At 38.5% G+C, this 27,224-nt stretch overlaps 1 protein-coding gene and 1 long non-coding RNA gene across 2 annotated transcripts in view; one reads left to right on the forward strand and one right to left on the reverse strand.

Annotated features, from left to right (window-relative positions):
* ZNF239 (zinc finger protein 239) overlaps positions 1–27,224 on the forward strand; it is a 129,244-nt gene that overhangs the window by 36,349 nt on the left and 65,671 nt on the right. The gene's annotated exons all lie outside the window — the stretch shown is intronic.
* The window catches only part of LOC106972121 (uncharacterized), a 56,383-nt gene continuing 30,649 nt past the window's right edge, over positions 1,491–27,224 (reverse strand). Inside the window, exon 5 of the long non-coding RNA XR_008292175.1 lies at positions 1,491–1,867. This is a non-coding gene — a long non-coding RNA (uncharacterized LOC106972121). The remainder of the gene's footprint in view (positions 1,868–27,224) is intronic.

The following is a 27,224-nucleotide window of genomic DNA, read 5'->3' on the forward strand; positions in this document are numbered from 1 at the left end:
GGCTCAAACCCAAGAACCATGAGATCATAACCTGAGCCAAAGTCAGACGCTTAACCAACTGAGACACCCAGAGCCCCCTTTTAAAAAAAAAAAAAATTTAATATGAAATTTATTGTCAAATTGGTTTCCATACAACACCCAGTGCTCATCCCAACAGGTGCCCTCCTCAATACCCATCACCCACCCTCCCCTCCCTCCCACCCCCCCCATCAACCCTCAGTTTATTCTCAGTTTTTAAGAGTCTCTTATGGTTTGGCTCCCTCCCTCTCTAACTTTTTTTTTCCCCATCCCCTCCCCCATGGTCTTCTGTTAAGTTTCTCAGGATCTACATAAGAGTGAAAACATATGGTATCTGTCTTTCTCTGTATGACTTATTTCACTTAGCATAACACTCTCCAGTTCCATCCACGTTGCTACCAAAGGCCATATTTCATTCTTTCTCATTGCCAAGTAGTATTCCATTGTGTATATAAACCACAAAAAGTAAATAAACATTAAAAATCTTTTTAATATTTATTTTTGAGAGAGAGAGAGAGAGAGAGAGAGAGAGAGAGAGAGATACAGAGTGTGAGCAGGAGAGGGGCAGAGACAGAGGGAGATACAGAACTTGAAGCTAGCTCCAGGCTCCATGCTGTCAGCACAGAGCGTGACATGGGGCTCGAACTCACAAACTGAGATCATGACCTGAGTCCAAATCAGATGCTTAACTGACTGAGCCACCCAGGCGCCCCTCACAGTGAGATAGCTTTAAACATTTTACAACTATCTTACATTTGCAGCGGTTAAAGTTTGCATAAATACTCATATATTTTATTTTTCTTTCATGTATGTTAAAATTCCATGTCATGGTGCAAATGGCTTTCAAATACAATCAAACTTTTTATCAGATATTAAAAAATAATGATGTTCTGGCACACCTGGGTGGCTCAGTTGGTTAAATATCGGATTCTTGATTTCAGCTCAGGTCACGATCTCACAATTCTCTGAGACTGAGCTCTGTGTCAGGCTGTCAGCGCAGAGCCTGCTTGGGATTCTCTGTCTGTCTGTCTGTCTCTCTCTCTCTCTGCTTCTCTTTCTCTCTCAAAATAAATATATAAACATTTTTTTAAGTAATAATGTTCTAATTTTCAGAACATAGATAGCAGTGTAGTATAACGGGTAAAACCATACATAGACTATGGAGACAAACTTCTTACATACAAATCCTTCTTCCACCATTTATTTACTAGCTGGAACTTGGAAAAATCCATCAAAAAAAGCACTAGGTCATGGGGTGCCTGGGTGCCTCAGTCAGTTAAGCATCTTACTTCGGCTCAGGTCATGATCCCACATCTGGTGGGTTCGAGCCCCACAACAGGCTCTGTGCTGACAGCTCAGAGCCAGGAGCCTGCTTAAGATTCTGCATCTCCATCTCCCTCTCTCTCTGCCCCTCTCCTGCTCACACTGTGCCTCTGACTCTCAAAAATAAATAAAAACATTACAAAAAAAATTTAAAACATATTGGAATAAAGACTGCACACAAAGGCAAAAATTTTTTAATTTAAAAAATAAACTGTTCTACAGCATAAAGAAAAAGGAATACTTTCTGATTATTTTAATGATGTAATTATTTTATTTATACAAAAAATGACAAATATTGCATCACAAAGGAAAATTACAATTCCATAATTCTAATGAATTTTTCATGAAGAATAAGTCTTAAAAAATATATCAACAGAGTCCAGGAACAAATTAAAAGAAGGACACCAGGGTGGCTCAGTCCGTTGGGCATCCAACTCTTGATATTGGCTGAGGTCATGATCTTAGGGTTGTGATCTCAGGGTAGTGAATTTGGGCCCCACCTTGGGTTCCATGCTGGGCATGAAGCCTATTTAAAACAGCAGCAACAAAAACAAAAAACACAAGATATCCAATTGCAGCTGACCCAAGGAAAGTGAGATGGTCCAACATTAGGAAAATATAATTACCTTCATCACAGACATGGAAAACACATTTGAAAAAAAATGTTTGCCTTTTCTTTCCTGACTTTGGTGCAAACATTTCTAGTATTTTCCTATTTATCATAACACTGTCTTTGGGGCTTATGTTAAGGAAGTATGCATCTCTTAATATTGTACAAAGGTTTTTAAAAACCAAATATCTTAAATGGAAAATGGTATGAAAACTTGCAAATATGTTATATAAAGCAGGACACAACACAGTGTTCTCTTAGACCAAAATACAGTTTCCAAAGTCTCAGGTGACTTTGCTTCTTAGGCCATTCTCAGGTATATCCTAGTGAATCAACAAGAAATTTTAAAACTTGGCCATTTTGAACTAAATCTGTTTCTCAGTGAAGCCAAACTACATGGAAGGAGACAGAAAGTAGAAATCCTCTGTTGAAATGAATCTTCCCCATTATCCAATAGCAAAAGTTCATGGTCCTATGTCAGAGATCGTCTGTCCACTATCTTGGAATTTCTGGAATGATCTCCTTTGCTTTCACTTTCTTTCCCTCCCTCAAATACCAGGGCCACTAGGATCTGGGGACTTTGCATCAATACAACTTCTGACTCCAATCTGCATTTCATATTCAGTGCAGTGATGTTATCAGGAAGGTCACGGGATTTACAGAAATACAGCAAGTTACAGAGAATGTAAAGATTCTTTATTGGCAATGTATATGGTAACTTATAAAGGCTGCTATGCAAATCAGGAAACAACAAAGAATTCCTTGAGAAGAATTTCCTAAAACCCCAAGGTTCCAGGTCCACAGGTATGAAGCTGTGAATTATACTACCCATATGAAGTAAGGACTCTTTCCATTGCAGAATCTCCCTTTGACATTCTCATTGGATTTTATATTTATACCATCTTGTCCTTCTGGCCCATTCCTGACTGTTTTGTAGATTTGGCTACATGTATCATATCAGAAGCAAATGACAAGTGAAAAGTAACTGTGACTTATTTCTAAACATTTATTCTAAAATTGATTAAAATGAAGGTCAATTTCCCAGTACCTTCCAAGAGCAGGCATATCCCTAAGACTTTGTCCAAGGCCCATGTCTACAGAAGATTTTTATGAACTTTGACATGCTGATTCTTAAATTCATGTTTAAAAGAAAAGGATCAAAAGCAGTTAGCTGAATTTGAAAAACAAGAATAAAGATAGCTACATTATATTGAGATTTATTTAAAAGTGATAGTTACAAAAGTGTCTAGTATTAGAGATAGGGATAGAGATAGACAAACCAGCAGAAGAAAATACACAGCCTGAAAGTAGACCATCAAATAAATGGAATTTGGAATATAACAAAGATAGCATTAAAATAACCAGAGAGGGGCGCCTGGGTGCCTCAGTCGGTTGAGCGTCCGACTTAGGCTCAGGTCATGATCTCGCAGTCTGTGAGTTCGAACCCTATGTCAGGCTCTGTGCTGACAGCGCAGAGCCTGGAGCCTGTTTCAGATTCTGTGTCTCCCTCTCTCTCTGACCCTCCCCCATTCATGCTCTGTCTCTCTCTCTGTCTCAAAAACAAATAAACGTTAAAAATAATAAAAATAATAATAATAACAATTAATAAATAAAATAAAAATAAAATAACCAGAAAAGCATAAGTATTTAATAAATGATATTGAGGCAACTGACTTTCCATTTGGAAGAAATCTAACATCCTAACTGAAACATAACTGAAATATAAAAATAAGTTTTACATGAATTTAAGATGTAAATATGAAATGTAAAATATCCCTTCAGGGGGAAAATATATACATGTTTATAATGAGGGTTGGAAAGAATTTTATTTTTTAAAAAAGAGTTAAGAGGCAAAAACTCTAAGAAAAAATATACATTTTAATAATTTACAGTTAAAATTTTCTCAAAGAGGTGGCCCCGTCGGTTGAGCATCCAACTTCGACTCAGGTCATGATCTCGTGGTCTGTGAGTTCAAGCCCCGCATTGGGCTCTGTGCTGACAGCCCAGAGCCTGGAGCCTGCTTCAAACTCTGTGTCTCCCTCTCTCTCTGACCCTCCCGTGCTCATGTTCTGTCTCTCTCTCTCTCAAAAATAAATAAACATTAAAAAAATTTTTTTTTAATTTTCTCAATGACAAAATACCCGTAAATGAAATTAAATGCATTAGGCAGGGAATGGAAAAGCTTATTTGCAAAGCATATAGCAAACAAAGATTTTTATCCACAACATCTGTAAAGAACTCTCACAACTTCTTTCCTAGTGACTATCCCAGAAAAGCCTAAATTCTTACAATTTTTTAAAAATTTTTATTTGAGAGAGCGTGCATGCATAGGAAAGGGGCAAAGGGAAAGACACAGAATCCCAAGCATGGTCCACACTCAGTGCAGAGCGCTACATGTGGCTCAATCCCATGAGCCCCGGGACCATTACCCCAGCCAAAATCTGAAGAGTCTGATGCTCAACCTAACAAGCCACCTAGGCACCCCTCTCACAATTCTTAGAGAAAGCAATGAATGGAAGGAGAAAACAGAGTGGCCTATTAACATAGGAAAAGATGCACAACATCAATACTATGCAGAAAAATGCAAATTAAAACAGCAAAAATGCCTTGCAAGAACATCAGGTAACAAAAAATCATAAGTCCAATAATTTCAAGTTTTGGCCATGATGCATGAAAACACGAATGCTCATATACTGCTTGGTAAGAACATAAAATCTGTACAATCCATTTAGAAAGCATTTTGGCATTATTCTGCAAGCTAGTGATTCCATTCCTAAGTGTGCTCCCTGGAGAAATTATCCACGATATGCAAACAGACACATGTACAAGAATGTTCATTGCAACCATTTCTGAAATTGAGGGACATTGGAAACAACAAAAATTTTCATCAATTTTGAAGTAGATAAAATATTATGACTTATGCATACACCAAAATATCACAAATAAATCATTTCTTTATGTAGCAATGTGAATGAATCACATAAAACTAATTTAAGTTTTTTTTTTTTAATTTTTTTTTTCAACGTTTATTTATTTTTGGGACAGAGAGAGACAGAGCATGAACGGGGGAGGGGCAGAGAGAGAGGGAGACACAGAATCGGAAACAGGCTCCAGGCTCCGAGCCATCAGCCCAGAGCCCGACGCGGGGCTCGAACTCACGGACCGCGAGATCGTGACCTGGCTGAAGTCGGACGCTTAACCGACTGCGCCACCCAGGCGCCCCACTAATTTAAGTTTTAAAAAGCAAATTGCGGGGCAGCTGGGTGGCTCAGTCGGTTAAGCGGCCAACCCGATTTCAGCTCAGGTCATGATCTCACAGTTTGAGAGATGGAGGTCCCCAAGTGGGGCTCCATGCTGCCAGCATGGAGCTTGCTTGGGGTTCTCTCTCTCCCTCTCTCCCTGCCCCTCCCCCCCCAACACTCTCTTTCTGAAAATAAATTAACTTTAAAAAAAAAAAAAGCAAACTGCATAAAGATAGACACGGTTTGACAGCATTTACATAAACTTTTAAAACAGAAAACCTATGCCTTTATTTGACACACATCATTTTCTAGAGTGAACTTTTTACCATTATAAAATGTCCCTCTTTGTCTCTAGTAACATTTTTGTCTTAAAGTCTATTTTGTCTAAGAATAGTGTAGCCACTCTGCTCTTACATGATTACTGTTTTTACAGTATATCTTTTCCATCTGTCTATGTCCAACCTATTTGTATCTTTGAATCTAAAGTGTGTTTTTTGCAGACAAACTATAGTTGGATATTAATGAGGTTTCCTTTCAGTCCAATCTAACAATCTCTGGCTTTTTATCAGTAACATTAAATGCAAACAGATTATTAATATAGGAGAATTTATATCTGCTATTTTGCTAATTCTTTTCTCTATGTCTCATGTCTTGTTGTTGTGGTTCCTCAGTTCCTCCTCTACTACACTTTTAAAAATCAAGGAGAACCTGGGTGGCTCAGTCAGTTGAGTGCCCAACTCTTGATTTCTACTCAGGTCATGATCTCACAGTTTGTGAGGTCGAGCCCCGCATCCGACTCTGTGCTGACAGCCTGGAGCCTGCTTGGGATTCTCTCTATCCCTCTCTCTCTCTCTCTCTCAAAATAAATAAAAGATGAATGACTACTCAAGTGTACATTTTAAAAAATAAATTAAAAATAAACTAACCAGGGGCGCCTGGGTGGCTCAGTCGGTTGAGCGTCCGACTTCGGCTCAGGTCACGATCTCGCGGTCCGTGAGTTCGAGCCCCGCCTCGGGCTCTGGGCTGATGGCTCAGAGCCTGGAGCCTGCTTCCGATTCTGTGTCTCCCTCTCTCTCTGCCCCTCCCCCGTTCACGCTCTGTCTCTGTCTCAAAAATAAATAAATGTTAAAAAAAAAAATTAAAAACAAACTAACCAATACAAATTATTGCTTGATATCATCTTAGGACTTTTAAAGAAGTTAAGGGAGGGGTGCCTGGGTGGCTCAGTACGCTAAGCATCTGACTTCAGCTCAGGTCATGATCTCGTGGTTTGTGGGTTCAAGCCCCACGTCAGGCTCTGTGCTGACAGCTCAGAGCCTGGAGCCTGTTTGGGGTTCTGTGTCTCCCTCTCTTTCTGTCCCTCCCCCACTCATGCGCTCTCTCTCTCTCTCTCTCTCTCTCAAAAATAAATAAACATTTTTAAAATTTTTTTTAATTTAAAGAAATTAAGGGAAAAAAAGGAAAGGAAAAACGTATTTATAGACTCATAGATTACACGTGATAAACCCAACAATCCAATTCTATAACTATTGTTAAACAATGATATTTTAAATCAATGTTAAAAACAGAAAAAATAGGAGCACCTGGGTGGCACAGTCAGTTGAGCATCTGACTTAGGCTCAGGTCATGATCTCGCTATTGATGAGTTCAAGCCCTGCATCAGGCTCTGTGGTGATGCTCAGAGTCTGGAGCCTGCTTTGGGTTCTGTGTCTACCACTCTCTTTCTGTTCCTTCCCCACCCGCGCTCTGTCTCTCTCTCTCTCAAAAATAAACATTAAAAAAATAGAAAAAACTTTTATACTTTTGTATGTCTTTTTCCACTGTTCCTAATTTTGGGGGTAGATTCAAGTATCATCTGGTTTCACTTCCTTTCAATCCTAAGGGGACTTTCTTTAGTATTTTTTTGTGGAAATCTGCTAGCAACAAAAATTCTGTTTTCGTTAATCTAGAAATGTTACCTTGCCTTTATTGTTTTTAATAGACTTACTTTTTAGAGAAGTTTTAGGTTCACAGCAGAAGTGAGCAGGAAGAAAGCTCCCAAACACTGTCCCACCCCTCAACCCATGCACAACCTCCCTCACTATCAACACTCTGTAGCAGAATAGTGCATTTGTTACAATTGAGTCTAATTGATACATCATTTCACCCAAAGCCCATAGTTTTTATTAGGGTTCATTCTGTGTGTTTTATATTCTACGGATTTTGACAAATGTATGACATGTATCCACCATTATAGTATCCTAAGAATAGTTTCACTGTTCTAAAAATCCTCTGTGCCTATTTATCCCTCCCCCCCCCGCCCTGATCTTGTTACTATATCCATAGTTTTGCCTTTTCTAGAGTGTCATGTAGTTGGAACAAGCATAATGTTTGGCCTCATCAGATTAGTTTCTTTCACTTAGTATAATATGCATTTAAGGTTCCTCGGTGTCTTTTCACAGCATTTCTTTTTAGCACTAATATTACATTGTCTAGATGTACCACAGTTTATTTATCCTAATAAAAGACATTGTGATTGTTTCCAAGTTTTCACAATTATGGATAAAGCTGCTATAAACATCCATGCGCATCCATACCTTTTTGTGGACCCAAGTTTCAAACCCCTTTGCATAAATACTAATGTGACTGCTACATTGCATCGTAAGAGTATATTTCGTCACACGCACTCCCCCAGTTTTATTGCAATATAATTGACATACATCACTGACATACATCACTGAACATACAAACCGAATGAGTTTCAGATGTACAGCATCATGGTTTGACTTACATACTGTGAAATGATTACCGCAATAAGTTTAGTTAACATGTATCATGTAATACAGATACAATACAAAGAATGGGGTAAAAAGAAAAAAATTCTCTTTGTTTTTAAGGAATGATTTTGTTTTTTTCTCTTATTTTTTAAGTTTATTTATTTATTTTGAGAGAGAGAGCATGAGTGGGCTAGAGTCAGGGAGGGGGGAGAGACAATTCCAAACAGGCTCCGGACTGTCAGCACAGAGCCTGATGTGGGGCTCAAACTCATGAGCTGTAAGATCATGACGTGAGCCGAGATGAAGAGTTGGATGCTTAACTGACTGAGCCACCCAGTGCCCTGAAAAAATTCTCTTTGTAATAAGAACTCTTAGGATTTATACTCTTAATAATATAACACTCTTCATATATATCACACATTAGTGGTAACTATACTCATTATGTTGTACATTACATCCCTAATACCTATTATTTTGTAACTTGAAGTTTGTACCTTTTTTTTAAACTTTTGTTTTAATGTATTACATAATCCATTTTCTTATAATAAATCAGAATATTTAATCATTTCTTTTTTTCTTACAGCATCTTTGATTTAGGCAGGAGTATTAAATCGAGCTTTTTGATATTGAGAGGTCAGTATTTTTTTTTGTTTTAAAGTAAGCTTCATGCCCAGCGTGGAGCCCAACACAGGGCTTGAACTCAAAACCATGAGATCAAGACCTGAGTTGAGATCAAGAGTCAGATACTTAACTGACTGAGCCACCCAGGTGCTCCAAAGCTTGTACCTTTTGACCACCTTCCTCCAATTCCCTTTCCTCCCACCCCTTCCTCCGGTAACCACAAATCTGATCTCTTTTTCTAGGAATTTAGTTTGTTGTTGTTGTTTTTTAGATTTCACATATATGTACAGTATTTGTCTTTTCTCTGTCTGACCTATTTCACTTAGCATATGCCCTCAATTTCCATCTGTGTTGTCTCAAATGGAAGAATTTCATTTTTTATTAGTATGTTTAGTTTTATAAAAAAAAACTGCCAAAATGTGTTCAAATTGTAGTCCCACCAGCAGTGAATGAGAGTTCCCGTTGCTCCATATTCTCACCAGCATTTAGTGTTGTCAGTGTTTTGGTTGTGTGCCATTCTAATAGGTGTGCAGGGGAATGCCATTATTTTATAACCTTCATTTTTTCATATAGTAACTTTGCTACATATAGAATTCTTGGTTTTACAGGGTAGTTTTTATCTTTCCTTTCAGCACTTCATTTTTCCTTTTTCTTCTTGAGACATAACTGATACATAACATTGCATAAGTTTAAAGTGTACAACATATTGATATGACATTTTTATATATTACAATATGATTACCGCCACAAGGCAGGCTTTCTTGACTCTTTTATTCTTCTCTGTTTGTTCTGCTCTGACTGGGTTGTTTCAAAATTCCTGTCCTCTATTCTGCCTTCCATTTGCAAATGCCCTCTACTTTTTTTTTTTTCATTTCACGCATTGAATTCTTGAGCTCTAGAGATTCTGTTTGACTCTTTTTTATGATTTCGATCTCTTTTATAAGTACCTCATTTTGTTCATGTATGCTTTTCTTCGTTTCATTGGACTGAGTTTCCTTGTAGCTAATTGACTTTCTTCAAAAGAGCTATTTTGAATTCTTGGCCAGCTAGATCACTAAAGTCCATGCCTATTAGCTCAGTTATTAGAGAACTGTTTTCTTTTGGTGATGACATGCTTTCTTTATACTTCATCTTCCTTGTGGTTTTGCACTGCTGCTTTCATATTTGAAGTCGCAGACACTTCAAATCATTACTAGTTGCCTTCAGATGGGGTATATTATTCATTGGTCCTGTTATATCTGGAGTTTCTCCACCTTTGTATGGAAACTCCTGCTACACACTTCTCGTTCCCTCTTGTGGCAAAATTCTTAAGCTTTTGTGTCTTCCCTGATTTTTATAATTCACGAAGCTTGATTGCTCAAACCTCTCCTTTGATTTCCAGAAGGTGGTGCTATAGTTCAAGTTTGAGGATCATCCAATGTCCACAGACGTGGTCTGATTTTCTAATAGCACTCCATTTACTGTTTACTAGACTCATCTGGTGGCCATACTCAGGAGTGTGCACAAGGAGCCAGCCACAGAGTGGGAGATGTGGGTTTAGTGCTAAGGGTGTTCAGGGTGCTAAGGGTGTTCAGGGTCTCCAGGGAGAGATCCTTGGGTGGGGCTCTTACACAAGCTCATGGGCAGACTCCCTACAGAAGTCCTGAGGGTAGTCATCAGAAACGGGTTCCCTTTAATGCCTTTGATCATCTTAAATGCCTCTTTCCTGATCTTCTCTTTCCTTCACACCTCAGAGAAACTGGTTACTCTCTAGCAATGTCTCACAACTGGGGTAACGAGGCACTCACTCACTGCTTTCCTTTTCCCCTGCAAGAGAGGTTACTAGAAGACAGTTCAGCTTCACTCTCGCCTTAGAGGATAGGCAGTGCTGGCAAAGCTCCTCTTACCTTCTCCACTGCATTCAATCTCATTTTCCCCCCCTCCAATGGCATGCTGGAATCTCCCCCTTAGGAAAACTGGACTTCAAAGTCTCTCTCGTCTGTGGGTATCTGCCCAGGTCAGCACTCCACATTTTCCCCAAACACAGCCAAGAGGGACTGGGGCAGGTTCATTGGCTCTCCTGGTTCTGCAGCTCCTACCAAGGTCTGTCTGGCTATTATTGAATAATTACATGTGGGCAAGACTACTTTTGCATTCCTTAGCATATGGTACCGAATCCCACAAATCCTACACTTTTGTTCATGACACTTTTGTTCATGAATGGATGCCTAATTAAATGTAAAAGTAGAGAACAAGAAGGAAGAATGTCTGTCACACCATCATGCCGACTCTCCATTCAGCTCTCCATTCAGCACTTGTAATTTCATTCTATTGCTTTTGGCCTCCATTGTTTCTGGTGAGAAATCAGCTGTTAATATTATTGTATATGGTAAATTCTTCTTTATTGCTGCTTTCAAAATGTTCTGTTTCTGCCTTGACTATAATGTGTCTAGCTATGGGTCTGTTTGTATTTATACTACTTGGCATTTATTGGGGTTCATGAATGTGTAAATTAACATTTTCATCATATTTGGGAAGTTTTTGGACATTACTTCTTACTATGTTTTCTATACCTTTCTCTCCTCTCCTCCTGGGACTCCCATTATTATTTTGTTGATATGTCTGCTGGTGTTCCACAGGTCTCTGAGACTCTGTTCACTTTTCCTCATTCCTCTTGTGTTCTCTGGTGTCTAGGCTGTAAAATCCCTATTGCTTTATCTTCAAATTCACTGATTTTTTCCATTGCTGGCTCAAATCTGATTTTAAAAATCTTTCTACTGGGGTGCCTGGGTGGCCCAATTGGTTGAGCATCCAACTTCAGCTCAGGCCATAATCTCATGGTTCATGAGTTAGAGCCCCACATTGGGCTCGCTGCTGGGCAGAGCCCACTTAGGATCCTCTTTGTCCCCCTCTTCCCCTGCCCTTTCACTGCTCTCACTCTCTTTGTCAAAAATAAATAAAACATTTAAAAAGTGTTTTTAAATCCTTCTGCTAATTTTTTTTTTCATTTTACTTCATTGTACTTTACAAGTCTATACCTTCCATTTGGCTTTTTTAAATAATTTCTATCTTTTTATTGATGATCCCTATTTTTTTAAGTTTTATTTATTTTTGAGAGTAAAAAGGAGATTGTGTAAGTGGGGAGGGGCAGAGAGAGAAGGAGAGAGGGAATCCCAAGTAGACTCCCTGCTGTCAGGGAGTATGTGGCTCAAGCTCACAAGCTGTGAGTTCATAACCTGAACCAAAATCAAGAGTCAAACATTTAACCAACTGAGCCACTCAGGTGCCCCAGGCATTTTTTTTTAAGATTTTATTTTTAAATATCTATACCCAGTGTGGGGCTCGAACTCACAACCCCAAAATTAAGAGCTAAATGCTCCATCAACTGAATCAGCCAGGTGCCCCTCATTCAGCCATTTAAAAAAGTTACGTTTAAAGGGGGGGCCTGGGTGGCTCAGTCAGTTAAGCATCCAACTTCAGCTCTGGTCATGATCTCGCGGTTCATGAGTTTAAGCCCCGCATCAGGCTCTGTGCTAACAACTCAGAGCCTGGAGCCTGCTTCAGATTCTGTGTCTCCCTCTCTCTCTCTGCCTCTCCCCTGCTCACAATCTGTCTCCCTCTCTCTCTCTCTCAAAATTAAACATTAAAAAAATTTTTTTTTCAAAGTTATGTTTAAAGAATTTTCAATCATAAGTGAAAGTACTCACTTATCAGCTGTTGAGCCTGGGATGAGTTACTTAACCTCTCTGTTGAAATAATATTATTTATAACAGGGGGTTTGGGTGAAGATTAAATGAAATGACACAGCAGATCTCAAAGTGTGGTCTCTGGACCAGCATTATCAGCATCAGTTGGAACTTGTCAGAAATGCAAATTATCTAGCCCCCTCCCCCCGCAAATGACTTTGATGCATCATGCTAAAGTTTGTGAACCACTGGGATAAAGTATTCAAAACATCTAGCACATTGGGGCACCTGGGTGGCTTAGTCACTTAAGTGTCTGACTTTGGCTCAGGTCATGATCTCATGGTTCATGACTTCAAGCCCCATGTCAGGCTCTATGTGGACAGCTCAGAGCCTGGAGCCTACTGTGGATTCTGTGTCTCCCTCTCTCTCTGCCATCCTCCACTCATGCTTTGTCTCTCTCTCTACAATAAATGAACATTAAATAAAAATAAAAATAAATATTTAAATAAACATCCAGCACATGGTAATAATCATAGCTATTAACTTGTAATATGTAGCATGTGAAAAGCATTATGCTAGGGTTTTACATGACTAATATTACTTAACCACCATAACAATCCAGTAAGGTTTCACTATATCCCTTTTATAAATGAGGAAACTGAGGCCCAGGGAAGATAAGATAAGGAGCTTAGAGTTTTCTGTATTCAGGTTTCTTGTTTTGAAACATCAATGTAGTAAGCCACAGATTCACTCACCTCACTCAATCACATGCTTATCAGTCTTATTTATCACCCATTTTACAGATTTTTTTTTTTTAAAGTGATTCCCAGGGGTGCCTGGGTGGCTCAGTTGTTTAAGCCTCCAACTCTGGATTTCTGCTCAGGTCACAATTTGTGAGTTTGAGCCCCATGTCGGGTTCTGTGTTGACAGTGCAGAGCCTGCTTGGGATTCTCTTCCTCCCTCTCTCTCTGCCCCTCCCTTGCTCATTCTCATACTCTCTCTCTCTCTCTCTCCGTCTCTCTCTCTCCCTCTCAAAATAAATAAATAAACTTTAAAAAAAAAGTGATTCTCAGAGAAGAAAAGTGACTTTCCGGGAGTCAAACAGTTAAAGGAAGAACCAAATAATAATAATAAAATTTTTAAATAAAAAATAATACCTTATTAAAATAGCTAAAGAAATATATCCAGAGAAAATAAATTTGTGTATGACTATTAGCCTCTTGGTGAGAAGAGTTGCTCACAGAGTTGAGGATACTGGAAGCAACATCAATAGCCAACTAAAATACAAGGCAAATAATCAAGTGGTTTTCTTTGCTCTGGATGAGCCAAAAGATGTTACTACTCAGTTATTATTGTTTATTCAGAATGTCAGTAAAAAGTTTGACAAAGCAAAATCAGACCTATAAATACAGAGAACTGATGGCTGTCAGAGGGGAGGAAGGTGGGGGATGGACAAAATAGGTGAAGCAGGGTGGGAAATACTGGCTTCCAGTTATGTAATGAATTAGTTACAAGAATAAAAAGCACAGCGTAAGGAATGTAGTCAATAACACTGTCAATGATAGCACTGTATGGTCACAGATAGATGGCAGCCGCACTTGTGGTGAGCATAGCATTATGTATAAACTTGTCGAATCACTGTGTTGTACACCTGAAACTAAAGTACCATTGCATATCAGCTATACTCAAAAATTTTTTTTAATTTTTTTTAATGTTTATTTATTTTTGAGAGAAAGAGAGCACGAGCGAGGGAGGGGCAGAGAGAGAGGGGGACACAGAATCTGAAGCAGGCTCCAGGCTCCAAGCCATCAGCACAGAGCCCGACGTGGGGCTTGAACCCACGAACCGTGAGATCATGACCTGAGCCAAAGTCAGATACTTAACTGACTGAGCCACCCAAGTGCCCCTATACTCAAAAATTTTTTAACTAATATGTTTGAAATCATTGGAGAATTAGTTCCTATGAACAGTCTGTGTAGAAATATAGAGGAGAATATTTTCAAATAGGTTGAGAAAACACTAATTCAGTACAACTTGATGTAGAATCTGCTAAGATGTGTTACAACTGATAATAATGAAAATATAAAGCAGAAAAAGGTTGGCCGAAGTAAGAGTTAGAGAGGTCTTGGGCATGTTGTGTGTGCCTGAAGTATCTGTGGAACAAGCAGACAGACATCTTCAGGAGGCCACTGGATGTATGGTTCTGAACTCAGGAGGGAAGCCCGAGATGGAAATTAATTTCACTTGTTTTTCTCTTTTTATCTTTGGGTGCCTGTGGCTCAGTCAGTTAAGCATCCAACTCTTGATTTAGGCTCAGGTCATGATCTCATGGTTCGTGAGTTAGAGCTGCACATTGGGCTCTACGGTGACTGTGCAGAGCCTGCCTGGGATTTTCTCTCTCCCTCCCTCTCTCCCTCTGAAAAATAAACAAACATTAAAAAAAAAACAAGGGCAAAATGGTAAGAACTAAGATAATCAAAACCATAACATGGATAAAACAAAATCACAGCAAGAAATGGAAGAAAATCTGCTTTTAGTTCCAAATGGTGCTTTTACAGATTTTAGAAAACTGCCTAAGAACTGACTTCAATAACAAGGAACCATAAAACCTCAAGAAATAATTCTCAAAAATTGAAAAATTTGACTACTGAATTGTGAAAAACAAAATCAAAACTCTTAACGGGAGGCCTGAAATAGAATGGATAGACATAAATGACTAATTCTGCAAATATCCTAGAATGTAGACTAAAAGAGAGACTGCCAAATGCATATGGGAGGTCGAGCGATCCTTCTTGATAATATAAAAAAGTAAGCATTCCAGCTTATTAGTCATCACAAAAGTAGAAACTGACTTGCCCTCTACTATCTATTGAGTAGAGAGACATAACAGCCTGTCAAATTACTCAAGAAATACACAACCTAGATCAAGAAAAGGACAATGACTATCCCATATAAGAGGAACCAGAATCCTGAGCAAAGAAGTCTAAGCAAAGTAATTTGTAGACAAAGACAATGATATTGGCTGACATACCCAGAACAGCTAACATGTAAACAATAAGGATTCCAGTAAATGAAAGGAACAGATGGAAGAGAATTAATCATAAATGAATAAGATACTTTCATAGTTGAAAGCCTTTTTTTATGTTTCCTTTTTTTTAATTTTATTTTTTTTAATTTACATCCAAATTAGTTAGCATATAGTGCAACAATGATTTCAGGAGTAGATTCCTTAGTGCCCCTGACCCATTTAGCCCATCCCCCTCTCACAACCCCTCCAGCAGCCCTCTGTTTGTTCTCCATATTTAAGAGTCTCTTCTGTTTTGTCCCCCACCCTGTTTTTATATGATTTTTGTTTCCCTTCCCTTATGTTCATCTGTTTTATCTCTTAAAGTCGTCATATGAGTGAAGTCATACGATATTTGTCTTTCTCTGATTGACTAATTTCACTTAGCATAGTACCCTCCAGTTCCATCCACGTAGTTGCAAATGGCAAGATTTCATTTGTTTTGATTTCCCAGTAATACTCCATTGTACATATATGTACCACATTTTCTTTATCCATTCATCCATCAATGGACATTTGGGCTCTTTCCATACTTTAGCTATTGCTGATAGTGCTGCTATAAACATTGGGGTGCATGTGTCCCTTTGAAACAGCACACCTGTCTGTATCCCTTGGATAGATACCTAGTAGTGCAATTGCTGGGTCCTAGAGTAGTTCTATTTTTAGTTTTTTGAGGAGTCTCCATACGGTTTTCCAGAGTGGCTGCACCAGCTTGCATTCCCACCAACAATGCAAAAGAGATCCTCTTTCTCTGCATCCTCACCAACATCTGTTGTTTACTGAGTTGTTAATGTTAGCCATTCTGACAATGTAAGGTGGTATCTCATTGTGGTTTTGATTTGTATTTCCCTGATGATGAGTGATGTTGAGCATTTTTTCATGTGTCGGTTGGCCATCTGGATGTCTTCTTTGGAGAAGTGTCTATTCATGTCTTTTGCCCATTTCTTCACTGGATTATTTATTTTTGGGGTGTTTAGTTTGATAAGTTCTTTATAGATTTTGGATGCTAACCCTTTATCTGATATGTCATTTGCAAATATCTTCTCCTATTCTGTCGGTTGCATTTTAGTTTTGCTGATTGTTTCCTTCTCTGTGCAGAAGGTTTTTATTCTGATGAGGTCCCAGTAGTTCATTTTTGCTTTCGTTTCCCTTGCCTCCAAAAACGTGTTGAGTAAGAAGCTGCTGTGGCCAAGATGAAAGAGGTTTTTGCCTGCTTTCTCCTCAATGATTTTGATGGCTTCCTGTTTACATTTAGATCTTTCATCCATTTTGAGTTTATTTTTGTGTATGGTGTAAGAAAGTGGCCCAGGTTCATTCTTCTGCATGTCACTGTCCAGTTTTCCCAGCACCACTTGCTGAAGAGACTGTCTTTATTCCATTGGATATTCTTTCCTGCTTTGTCAAAGATTAGTTGGTCATACGTTTGAGGGTCCATTTCTTGGTTCTCTATTCTGTTCCATTGATCTGAGTGTCTGTTCTTGTGCCAGTACCATACTGTCTTGATTACAGCTTTGTAGTATAGCTTGAAGTCTGAGATGGTGATGCCTCCTGCTTTGGTTTTCTTTTTCAAGATTGCTTTGGCTATTCGAGGTCTTTTCTGGTTCCATACAAATTTTAGGATTATTTTTTCTATCTCTGTGAAGAATGCTGGTGTTATTTTGATAGGGATTGCATTGAATATGTAGACTGCTTTGGGTAGTATCGACATCTTAACAATATTTGTTCCTCCTATCCAGGAGCATGGAATCTTTTCCCATTTTTTTGTGTCTTCTTCAATTTATTTCATAAGCTTTCTATAGTTTTCAGTGTATAGATTTTTCACCTCCTTGGTTAGATTTATTCCTAGGTATTTTATAGTTTTTGTGCAACTGTAAATGGGATCGATGCCTTGATTTCTCTTTCTGTCGCTTCATTGTTGGTGGATAGGAATGCAACCGATTTCTGTGCGTTGATTTTATATCCTGCAACTTTGCTGAATTCATGAATCAATTCCAGCAGTTTTGTGTGTGTGTGTGGAATCTTTTGGGTTTTCCATATAGAGTATCATGTTATCTGCGAAGAGTGTAAGTTTGACCTCCTGCTGGCTAATTTGGATGCCTTTTATTTCTTTGTGTTGTATGACTGCAGAGGCTAAGACTTCCAATACTATGTTGAACAACAGTGGTGAATGTGTACATCCCTGTCTTATTCCTGACCTTAGGGGGAAAGCTCTCAGTTTTTCCCCATTGAGGATGATATTAGCGTTGGGTCGTTCATATATGGCTTTTATGATCTCGAGGTATGCTCCTTCTATCCCTACCTTCTTGAGACTTCTTATCAAGAAAGGATGCTGTGTTTTGTCAAATGCTTTCTCTGCATCTATTGAGAGGATCATATGGTTCTTGTCCTTTCTTTTATTGATGTGATGAATCACGTTAATTGTTTTGCAGATATTGAACCAGCCCTGCATCCCAGGTATAAATCCCACTTGGCGGTGGTGAATAATTTTTGTAATGTATTGTTGGATCCGGTTGGCTAATATCTTGTCAGGGTTTTTTCATCCATGTTCATCAGGGAAATTGATCTATAGTTCTCCTTTTTAATGGGGTCCCTGTCTGGTTTTGGAATCAAGGTAATACTGGCCTCATAGAATGAGTTTGAAAGTTTTCCTTCCATTTCTATTTTTTGGAACAGCTTCAAGAGAATAGGTGTTAACTCTTCCTTAAATGTTTGGCAGAATTCCCCTGGAAAGCCATTTGTCCCTGGACCCTCGTTTTTTGGGAGACTTTTGATTACTAATTCGATTTCCTTACTGGTTATGGGTCTGTTCAAATTTTCTATTTCTTCCTGTTTCAGTTTTGGTAGTGTATATGTTTCTAGGAATTTGTCCATTTCTTCCAGATTGCCCCTTTTATTGGCATATAATTGCTCATAATATTCTCTTATTATTGTTTTTATTTCTGCTGTGTTGGTTGTGATCTCTCCTCTTTCATTCTTGATTTTATTTATTTGGGTCCTTTCCTTTTTCTTTTTGATCAAACTGGCTAGTGGTTTATCAATTTTGTTAATTCTTTCAAAGAACCAGCTTCTGGTTTCATTGATCTGTTCTACTGGTTTTGTTTTGTTCTTGTTTTTGTTTTTGTTTTTTTGGTTTCGATAGCATTAATTTCTGCTCTAATCTTTATTATTTCCTGTCTTCTGCTGGTTTCAGGTTTTATTTGCTGTTCTTTTTCCAGCTCCTTAAGGCGTACGGTTAGGTTGTGTATCTGAGACCTTTCTTCCTTCTTTAGGAAGGCCTGGATTGCTATATACTTTCCTCTTATGACTGCCTTTGCTGAGTCCCAGAGGTTTGGGGTTGTGGTGTTATCATTTTCATTGACTTCCATATACTTTTTAATTTCCTCTTTAACTGCTTGGTTAGCCCATTCATTCTTTAGTAGGATGTTCTTCAGTCTCCAAGTATTTGTTACCTTTCCAAATTTTTTCTTCGGTCGATTTCGAGTTTCATCATGTTGTGGTCTGAAAATATGCATGGTATGATCTCAATCTTTTTTGCACTTGCTGAGGGCTGATTTGTGTCCCAGTATGTGGTCTATTCTGGAGAACATTCCATGTGCACTGGAGAAGAATGTGTATTCCACTGCTTTAGGATGAAATGTTCTGAATATATCTGTTAAGTCCATCTGGACCAGTGTGTCATTCAAAGCCATTGTTTCCTTGTTGATTTCTTGATTAGATTATCTGTCCATTGCTGTGAATGGCATGTTGAAGTCTCCTACTATTATGGTATTATTATCGATGAGTTTCTTTATCTTTGTGATTAATTGATTTATATTTGGGTGCTCTCACATTTGGAGCATAAATGTTTACAATTGTTAGGTCTTCTTGGTGGATAGACCCCTTAATTATGATACAATGCCCTTCTTCATCTCTTGATACAGTCTTCATTTTAAAGTCTACATTGTTGGATATATGGAGCGTGGCTACTCCAGCTTTCTTTTGTTGACCATTAGCATGACAGATGGTTCTCCTTACTTTCTTTTTTAAAATTTTTTAAATGTTTTTATTTTTTTGAAGAAGAGAGACAGAGCATGAGTCGGGGAGGAGCAGAGAGAGAGGGAGACATAGAATTTGAAGCAGGCTCTGGGCTCTAAGCTGTCAGCACAGAGCCCGATGCAGGGCTCAAACTCACAAACTGTGAGATCATCACCTGAGCTGAAGTCGGACACTTAACTGACTGAGGCACCAGGCACCCCATCTATCGCCTTACTTTCAATCTGAAGGTGTCTTTAGGTCTAAAGTTGGTCTCTTGTAAACAGCATATAGATGAATCTTGTTTTCTTATCCATTCTGTTACCCTATGTCTTTTGATTGGAGCATTGAGTCCATTGACATTTAGAGTGAGTACTGAAAGATACGAATTTATTGCCATTATGATGCTTGTAGAGTTGGAATTTCTTGTGGTGTTCTCTGGTCCTTTCCAATCTTTGTTGCTTTTGGTAGTTCTTTTTCTTTCTTTTCTTTTCTTTCTTTCTTTCTTTCTTTCTTTCTTTCTTTCTTTCTTTCTTTCTCTTTCTTTCTTTCTTTCTTTCTTTTCTTTTCTTTTCTTTCTTTCGATTTTCATCTTTTCTCCCCTCAGAGAGTCCCCCTTAAAATTTCTTGCAGGGCTGGTTTAGTGGTCACAAACTCCTTTAATTTTTGTTTGTCTGGGAAACCTTTTATCTCTCCTTCTATTTTGAATGACAGCCTTGCTGGATGAAGAATTCTTGGCTGCATATTTGTCTGATTCAGCACATTGAATATATCCTGCCACTCCTTTCTGGCCTGCCAAGTTTCTGTGGATAGGTCTGCTGCAAACCTGATCTGTCTTCCCTTGTAGGTTAAGGACTTTCTTTCCCTTGCTGCTTTCATGATTCTCTCCTTGCCTGATTATTTTGTGAATTTGACTACGATACGCCTTGTTGATGGTTGGTTTTTGTTGAATCTAATGGGGGTCCTCTGTGCTTCCTGGATTTTGATGTCTGTGTCTTTCCCCAGGTTAGGAAAGTTTTCTGCTATGATTTGCTCACATAACCCTTCTACCCCTATTTCTCTCTCTCTTCCTCTTCTGAGAACCCTATGATTCTGATGTTTCTTTTTAATGAGTCACTGATTTCTCTAATTCTTAAATCGTGCTTTTTGGCCTTAATCTCCCTCTTTTTTTCTGCTTCATTATCCTCCATAAGTTTGTCCTCTGTTATTGCTGATTCTCTGTTCTGCCTCATCCATCCTTGCAGCTGCAGCATCCATCCGTGATTGCAGCTCAGTTATAGCATTTTTTATTTCATCCTGACTAGCTTTTACTTCTTTTATCTCCCATAGTTGAAAGTCTTTGAGTCTTCACATTGAGAGAGATATACTAAGAGTTAAGGAATAAAAAAAGACACACAAACCTTTGGTTTCAACTCTGATATTTAAAGAGCTTGCAGGTTGTCACTCCCATCCTAAAATCCCCTAAAAATCAATGACTTTCCTTGAAGCCATCAGAGAACTGAAGTCCCAAGGCAAAATGTCACCCTGAAATCTAGACAGGGAGACACATGCAGAGTCACAGCTGCTCACAGCCGCTCCAAGTGAGCAGAAGCTGGCAGAGCCATAAGCTGGTAAATTTGCTAACTGCTGGAGGCTATGTTTAGAGAAGCATCAGAGTAAACCAGAGGGTTCAGCAGTGGGGCTGCCACACTTTCATGGGCTTTCTGTCCCACAACTTCACCAGGTTCTCGTGAAGAACATCCAGGAAAGATCCACTTAGACCTGGCAAGGGTAGGGCAACAGTAACTATTGTGGAAATATGTTCAGTATCTTCTTCATAACAAAGGCTTACTCTCTGAAATCTAATCCCAACAGAAGGAAGGGAATTCTTCTCGACGCTATCCATCTCTAGCCTTCCTGTCCCATTTAAGGCTGGAGGGCAGGGAACAGTTTTTGTAGGTTATTGTTTCAAGGGCGCCTGGGTGGCTCAGTCAGTTAAGTGTCCAACTCTTGATTCCAGCTCAGGTTATGATCTCATGGTTCATGAGATCCGTGAAATCTCTCTCTCTCAAAATAAATGAATGAACATTTAAAAACAAATTTTTTTTAAGAATGAAATCTTGCCATTTGCAACTACATGGATGGAACTGGAGGGTATTATGCTAAGTGAAATTAGTCAGTCAGAGAAAGACAAAAATCGTATGACTTCACTCATATGAGGACTTTAAGAGACAAAACAGATGAACATAAGGGAAGGGAAACAAAAAAATATATAAAAACATGGAGGGGGACAAAACAGAAGAGACTCATAAATATGGAGAACAAACAGAGGGTTACTGGAGAGATTGTGGGAGGGGGGATGGGCTAAATGAGTAAGGGGCACTAAGGAATCTACTCCTGAAATCATTGTTGCACTATATGCTAATTTGGATGTAAATTTCAATAAATAAATAAATATATATATATATATATATAACAAGTTAATAAAAAAAATAAATAAATAAAGCATCATGTCACAGTGGGAGAGGAATGGTGGGAGATCCGAGGAGTAAGAACAAGGTTAACAGGAATGATGTAAAACAGAAATTTCTTGACACTGTGCTTATAATGTGCCAAATAAACACATGATTATGGAAAAAACAAAACAAAAAAACAAACAAACAAAAAATAAATAAAAACAAAATTTTTAAGAAGTTATTGTTTCAAGGAATAGAGGAGAAACTCGGCCAAGAAAGGAAATAGAAGGCAGGAGGAGGGGTAGTTATACCACTGAAGAAACACTTGTGAAAATCGCAGCCCAGGGACACAGACCCACTAAAAGACTGAGATTTAATCATGAGATTTTAGAATGCTTTCCCTCCACACTTTATCGCCACACCAACAGGATTCCAGCATAACATCAATAGATTATAGCTAAAAAAGCTACAAGACACAGACTCTCCACTGAGGCAGAGTTCTTAAGGAATCTCAAAGTCTTCAAAGAAGGGAGACAAAAATAAGGACACCAGAGGAAGTGAAGCCCCGAAACCTACAACAAACATTAAACAAAGCTCATCTGCTAGCCAGAATAACACAAGTCCTCACACTAAAGGTCTACTTACCTCAGTTTCTATTACCAGATACCTGTTCAACTTTGAACAACAACAACAACAAAACTATGACGTAAGCCAATAAAAGAGAAAATACACCTAAAGAAAAAAGGAATAAGAACCACACTCAGCTATGAAACAGATGTTGGTATTATCACACAGATAGTTTAAAATAACTATGATTAATATGTAAGGACTCCCCTTCAGAGTTTTGTCAAAGGCAAATGGTTTTATTTTTTATGTTTTTCGTTTTGTTTTGTTTTGTTTTGTTTTTTAGTAATCTCTAACCCAACATGGGGCTCGAACTCACAGCCCTGAGATCAAGAGTAACATGCTCTTCCAACTGAGCCAGCTAGGCACCCCCAAGCAAATGGTTTGAAAGACATTTAAAAAAATCCACTCAGTATATAACAATTGAGAATTTTATTAATAAATTTTTAGGAGTAAAATTATTAAATTTTATTAAAAATTTCTTTCAAAGAAAGAAGTGAAAAAAAGTATTTGCAAGAAATAAATAAGAGAAAAACCTGCTTCAAATTCTGTGTCTCCCTCTCTCTCTGCCCCTCCCCCCCCTCTCTCTCTCTCTCTCAAAAATAAATAAATGTTCAAAAACAATTTTTTTAAGAAATAAATAAGAGAAAAAGGATTACTGTCCAAATTACATAAAGGATTTTTACAAGGTCATAAAAAATAGAGGAAAATGGGCAAATACATAAACAAGGCAATCCATTATCATATCATATATGAAACATCACAGTTAATCAATAATTCACTGGTAAATAGTAGACCAGCCATGACAGGTATTCAACAATAGGAAATAGGAAGTCACTGTATGAGCAGGGGCCTCCTGTGTCACAGGATCCTGGACTCTTCCCTATTGATGGCTAGCAGCCAAGAAAGTGGAAGAAACACTAACTGATTAACATTTTAGACAAATTACTGAAAACAAACTTGAGATCTAGAAAAGAAGCATAAAGCCTGGAACAAAGAAGAGAAAATGAAACTGTGGTAGGCTACAACGATAAGACAGAAAAGACAAATTTAAGAAATATTAACAATTTAAAAGAAACAAGAATGGGATAACTAACTAGAAGGACAGGAAAACTGAGACAGAAAGTGGTTTAGGACTTCTGTCACATGGATGACTGGCTAAACAGTGTTAATATGTGACAGAGAATAAAGAAACACAAGTACTTTATGGATCTGTTATTTCTGGATGCTCTTGAACAAGTTACACACAGGGGACTAGCAGAGAGGTACGCTGGAAAGACAGACTCCCACAGGTGCCCATCAGCTATGAACACAGAGAAGATGAATCTGTGAGGGCAACGAGAATAACAAGCAGCAGAGAGATGGGACATGCTCCTGAGGATGATAATGTTTAAGGGCAAAAGGGTGGAAGAAAGCACCACAAAATACAAAATACAGACAAAGGCACATCCAGTGGGATGGTGTCAGAGAAACCAACAAGAAACTCTCAGGAGAGAACAGTCAACAGTGTCCATGAGACAGCAGGTACTGGTAATAGCCATCATTTTATTGTAATTAGATCACTGTAACCTTTACAAAAAGACGTTAAGACAACTGGAAAGGAAGAAGCAAGAATAAGAGCCAGAGAGTATAACCCTGAACTATCTGTGCCACCACTAAATACGGCCTAACGGGGGGAAAAATCATTTACTGGAATAATCAGTAAAGAACATACACTTGATTCCTTCTTCCAAATACTCTACATCTTATCCTTGGATCATACAGGAACATCAGAAAATGGTCTAGAGCACTGCTGTCCAGTTTGGTAGCCACAAGCCACATGTGGCAACTAAGCACTTAAAAGTGTTGATATGTGAGTCGATACTACCCAAAGCAATCTACATATTCAATGCAATCCCTATCAAAATAACACCAGCATTCTTCACAGAGCTAAACCAAAGAATCCTAAAATTTGTATGGAGCCAGAAAAGACCCCGAATAGCCAAAGCAAGCCTGAAAAAGAAACCCAAAGCTGGAGGGATCACAATCTCAGACTTCAAGCTGTATTACAAAGCTGTAATCATCAAGACAGTATGGTACTGGCACAGAAACAGACACATAGACCAATGGAACAGAATAGAAAACCCAGAAATGGACCCACAAACATATGGCCAACTAATCTTTCACAAAGCAGGAAAGAATAGCCAATGGAATAAAGACAGTCTCTTCAGCAAGTGGTGCTGGGAAAACTGGACAGCGACATGCAGAAGAATGAACCTGGACCACTTTCTTATGCCATACATAAAAATAAACTCAAAGTGTATTAAAGACCTAAATATAAGACAGGAAGCAACCAAAATCCTAGAGGAGAAAACAGGCAACAACCTCTTTGACCTCAATAGCAGCAACTTCTTACCTGACATGTCTCTGGAGGCAAGGGAAACAAAAGCAAAAATGAACTATTGGGACCTCATCAAGATAAAAAACAAAACAAAACAAAACTTCTGTACAGTGAAGGAAACAATCAGTAAAACTAAAAGGCAACCAATGGAATTGGAAAAGATATTTGCAAATGACATATCAGATAAAAGGTTAATATCCAAAATCTATAAAGAACTTTTCAAACTCAACACCCCCAAAAACCAGTGAAGAAATGGGCAAAAGACATGAATAGACACTTTTCCAAAGAAGACATGCAGATGGCTAACAGACACATGAAAAGATGCTCAACATCACTATCATCAGGGAAATACAGATCAAAACCACAATGGATACGACCTCACATCTGTCAGAATGGCTAAAATTAACAACTCAGGCAACAATAGATGTTGGCAAGGATGCAGAAAAAAAGGAACTCTTTTGCACTACTGGTAGGAATGCAAACTGGTGCAGCCACTCTGGATAACAGTATAGAGGTTCCTCAAAAAATTAAAAAATAGAACTACCCTATGACCCAACAATTGCACTACTAGGTATTTATGCAAAGAATACAGGAGTGCTGTTTTGAATGGGCACATTCACCCCAATGTTTATAGCAGCATTATCAACAATAGCCAAAGTATGGAAAGAGCCCACATGTCCATCAACCAATGAGTGGATAAAGAAGATGTGGTACACACACACACACACACACACACACACACACACACAATGGAATATTACTTGGTGGTCAAAAAGAATGAAATTTTGCCATTTGCAACAACGTGGATGGAACTAGAATGTATTATACTAAGCAAAATAAGTTAGTCAGAGAACAACAAACATTATATAACTTCACTCATATGTGGAATTTAAGATTCAAAACAGATGAACATAAGGGAAGAGAAACAAAAATAATATAAAAACAGAGAGGGAGATAAACCATAAGAGATTCTTAAATACAGAGAACAAACTGAGGGTTGCTGGAGAGTGTGAGGGGGGTGACTAAATGGGCAAGGGGCATTAGGAGGGCACTTGTTGGGATGAGCACTGGGTGTTACATGTAAGTGATGAATCACTAAATTCTATTCCTGAAATCATTATTACACTATATGTTAACTAACTTGGATTTAAATGAAAAAAAAATAGCTAATTAGAAAACAACAAGAACTAGCTAATTAGTAATTTTGCTAAGTCCAAATTAGAGTTATCATTGGGATATTAAAAAAAAAAGACCAAAAAAGATGTTGATTTGTTCACAGGAACTACATTTTAATTGCTTTAAATGAACTATCTACATGTGGCTAGTGGTTACTATACTGTACAGCATCCAGTACCAGACAGATATTCTGATTCTCTGAAAATCTATATCCACTGAGTTCTCCCTTAGCTCTAGAGTCCTCTGTTCCCATTGAAGAACTGCTCAGTGAAAGAGGCTGCATTTCTTCTAGGGAAGTTGTTAGAAGGTTGTACACTTCATCATCCATACAGAGTGCAAGAAAGGAACTTCTTTTAGACTTTAATGCTAGCAAGTCTTCATGCTCCATAAATAATCAATATGGTTTCTGTTTATGGAAAATGTAAATCATGTAACAGATTCTGCATGACTATCAGAAAGATTAGGAACAAATTTGCAGCTTATCTTTGATAACTCTAAGATCATAAGATCTGTCCATATCTATATATTACATCCTTCTGTTCTTGATCTGCTACTGTATATTTTCCCTATTGTTGATTTGTAATTTCGATATTTCCATTCTAATCTACTAACTCTTAAAAGTCTCACACAAGGCATTAGAAATAAACTGGGAATGGGGCGCCTGGGTGGCGCAGTCGGTTAAGCGTCCGACTTCAGCCAGGTCACGATCTCGCGCTCCGTGAGTTTGAGCCCCGCGTCAGGCTCTGGGCTGATGGCTCAGAGCCTGGAGTCTGTTTCCGATTCTGTGTCTCCCTCTCTCTCTGCCCCTCCCCTGTTCATGCTCTGTCTCTCTCTGTCCCAAAAATAAATAAAAAACGTTGAAAAAAATTTTTTTTAAAAAAAAGAAATAAACTGGGAATAAATAAACAACTCACCTGGGATCTGTTCATTTTCTGGTTTGGAAAAGTGTAGAGAAGTGTAAAGGTAGAGCTGGGAAGAAGGAAGCAAGAATAAAGTCAGGAAAATATGGCCTGCCTTTCAGTTCCTGGATTCACCTTTCTATTTATTTCTTTTTAATGTTTACTTATTTTTGAAAGAGCGCACATGAGTGGGGGAGGGGCAGAGAGAGAAGGAGAATCCGAAGCAGGCTCCAGGCTCTGAGCTGTTAGCACAGAACCCTATTTGGGGCTCGAACTCACAAGCCATGAGATCATGACCAGAGCCTAAGTCCGCCGCTTAACCAAATGAGCCACCTAGGTGGCCCTGGATTCACCTTTCTAAAATGCACCACAAAAGAGGCAATCTAAACAACATGAAAAC

The sequence above is a fragment of the Acinonyx jubatus genome, chromosome D2 (genome assembly GCF_027475565.1).
Source record: "Acinonyx jubatus isolate Ajub_Pintada_27869175 chromosome D2, VMU_Ajub_asm_v1.0, whole genome shotgun sequence".
NCBI lineage: Eukaryota > Metazoa > Chordata > Mammalia > Carnivora > Felidae > Acinonyx > Acinonyx jubatus.